Genomic DNA, 3,304 nt, shown 5'->3' on the forward strand with positions numbered 1-3,304 from the left:
TCGCTCTGAGCGAGCATAAAATGGATATGTTTCTTTGCTTTCTCCTGCTGCGACCATGACCCCCTGAGCAAGGCTTTGTGACCGACACCCCCCCAGGCGGTCGCGACCCAGTCCGTCTTCAGGCCACGAGTGGCCTACCGGGACCATCCGACCGCCGTGTCATCCTCAGTGGAGGATGCAGATAGGAGGGGCGTGGGGTCAGCACACCGCTCTCCCGGTCGTTATGCTGGTATTCTTGACCGAAGCCGCTACTATTTGGTCGAGTAGCTCCTCAATTGGCATCACGAGGCTGAGTGCACCCCGAAAAATGGAAACAGCACATGACGGCCTGGATGGTCACCCATCCAAGTGCCGATCACGCCCGACAGCGCTTAACTTCGGTGATCTCACGGGAACCGGTGTTACCACTGCGGCAAGGCCGTTGCCACAGGCTGTCGCGACCCACAGGTTGAAAAACACTGGCCTATTGTATCACCTCAGTGAGAACCGCGTCTTAGACAGGCTGGTTATATTCAATGCTTCAAGAAATTTGTTGTGCAAGTAATCTATTAACTGAAACATTCAGGTGTAGACCATGTCACGAGTGGTGTGACTGTGTGAAGAGCGATGTCTGAATCACACCCGATGTGTGATTACTCCACTCTGTTGAGCGAATTCTGAAGCATCGTATTTACTTGAAACAGAGTGCTGCATCCAAAGATTGTGGTATCACTCAAAGAGTGACGCAAACCTCTCCTTATTGTGAGAAACATTTCTTGCGATAGGCTTGATGTCGTTGTTGAGATTATGCTCCTGATTATTCGCGGCACCAGCAATAATCACAGATGATTTTTTTATCAAGATATTTCACCAAAAAACCTAAATGACGGATAAAATCGCCGAGCCCAGCACATGGCTTAAAAACAGTATTTTCTTTATGATCATTAACCAGGCAGAACTGCAGCAATTGAGACCCTCTTCCCATGATTACTCACAAGCAGAAGCACATTCTTGATCTTTTTAACACTCTGAGTGCTATTAGCCTCAGCTTGTAGCTTTTTTCCCTTCCTGTCAGACTGTTCCCAAACTGCTTGGCTTGTCTACACACGTTTTCCTACAGCCTCCAAAGTACTTAAGCTGCTGGAAACGTCTGAATTGGTACATCCTACATCTACATCTATGCCTACACCGGTACTCCACAGTCCACCTTACAGCGCATGGCGGAGGGTACCGTGTACCACTACTAACTTCCTTTCCTGTTGCTAACAGACTTGCAGGTTCTGTTTAACCTTTTGTCAAATTGGGCATGTCTGACATCTACTGCGACTTAACTAGTGCCAAATAAAGCTCTCAACTGCTCTAACTCTGTGTATGCTGCTGCCAGATCTACTTTGTCTTTTTAGATCAAATGCTCCTTCTTCATAACCACTGAGCGTTAAGTACAGCCATTAATCAGTTGTAGAATTTTGGAACACGTATTACGTTCAAGTATAATAACTTTTCTGGATACTAGAAACCTACTCTGTAGGAATCAGCATGGGTTTCAAAAAGACGATCGTGTGAAACCCAGCTCGCGCTATTCGTCCACGAGTCTCAGAGAGCCATAGACACGGGTTCCCAGGTAGATGACGTGTTTCTTGACTTCCGCAAGGCGTTTGATACAGTTCCCCACAGTCGTTTAAAGAACAAAGTAAGAGCATATGGACTATCAGACCAATTGTGTGATTGGATTGAAGAGTTCCTAGATAACAGAACGCAGCATGTCATTCTCATTGGAGAGAAGTCTTCCGAAGTAAGAGTGATTTCAGTTGTGCCGCAGCGGAGTGTCGTAGGAACATTGCTATTCACAGTATATATAAATGACCTTGTGGATAACATCGGAAGTTCACTGAGGCTTTTTGCGGATGATGCTGTACAATATCGAGAGGTTGTAACAATGGAAAATTGTACTGAAATGCAGGAGGATCTGCAGCGAATTGACGCATGGTGCAGGGAATGGCAACTGAATCTCAATGTAGAAAAGTGTAATGTGCTACGAACACATAGAAAGAAAGATCCTTTGTCATTTAGCTACAATATAGCAGGTCAGCAACTGGAAGCTGTTAATTCCATAAATTATCTGGGAGTAGGCATTAGGAGTGATTTAAAATGGAATGACCACATAAAATTAATCGTCGGTAAAGCAAGTGCCACACTGAGATTCATTGGAATAATCCTAACGAAACGCAGTCCGAAAAAAAAGGAAGCAGGTAACAGTACACTTGTTCGCCCACTGCTTGAATACTGCCCACTGGTGTGGGATCCGTACCAGATAGGGTTGGTAGAAGAGAGAGAGGAGATCCAACGGAGAGCAGCGCGCTTCGTTACGAGATCATTTAGTAATTGCGAAAGCGTTACGGAGATGATAGATAAACCCCAGTGGAAGAATCTACAAGAGAGACGCTCAGTAGCTCGGTACGAGCTTTTGTTGAAGTTTCGAGAGCATACCTTCACCGAGGAGTCAAGCAGTATATTGCTCCCTCCTACGTATATCTCGCGAAGAGACCATGAGGATAAAATCAGAGAGATTAGAGCCTACACAGAGGCATACCGACAATCTCTCTTTCCACGAACAATACGAGACTGGAATAGAAGGGAGAACCGATAGAGGTACTCAAGGTACCCTCCGCCACACACTGTCAGGTGGCTTGCGGAGTATGGATGTAGATGTAGAAAGCTACAAAGCCCAGCTACACTACTGGCCATTAAAATTGCTACACCAAGAAGATGACTTATTACAGACGCGAAATTTAACCGACAGGAAGAAGATGCTGTGATATGCAAATGATTAGCTTTTCAGAGCATTCACACAAGGCTGGCGCCGGTTGCGACACCTACAACGTGCTCACATGAGGAAAGATTCCAACCGATTTCTCATACACAAACAGCCGCTGACCGGCGTTACCTGGTGAAACGTTGTTGTGATGCCTCGTGTAAGGAGGACACGTGAGTACCATAACGTTTCCGACTTTGATAAAGGTCGGATTGTAGCCTATCGCGATTGCGGTTTATCGTATCGCGACATTGCTGCTCGCGTTGGTCGAGATCCAATGACTGTTAGCACAATATGAAATCGGTGGGTTCAGGAGGGTAATACGGAACGCCGTGCTGGACCCAACGGCCTCGTATCACTAGCAGTCGAGATGACAGGCATCTTATCCGCATGGCTGTAACGGATCGTGCAGCCACGTCTCGATCCCTGAGTCAACAGATGAGGACGTTTGCAAGACAACAAACATCTGCACGAACAGTTCGACGACATTTGTAACAGCATGGACTATCAGCT

General features: G+C 46.4%; 1 pseudogene; it reads right to left on the reverse strand.

Moving 5' to 3' along the window:
* Positions 1 to 308: 308 nt before the first annotated feature.
* Positions 309 to 426, reverse strand: LOC126195905 (5S ribosomal RNA; annotated as a pseudogene).
* Between the last annotated feature and the right edge of the window lie 2,878 nt (positions 427 to 3,304).

Source organism: Schistocerca nitens, chromosome 7, assembly GCF_023898315.1.
Source record: "Schistocerca nitens isolate TAMUIC-IGC-003100 chromosome 7, iqSchNite1.1, whole genome shotgun sequence".
In the NCBI taxonomy this organism is placed as follows: Eukaryota; Metazoa; Arthropoda; class Insecta; order Orthoptera; family Acrididae; genus Schistocerca; species Schistocerca nitens.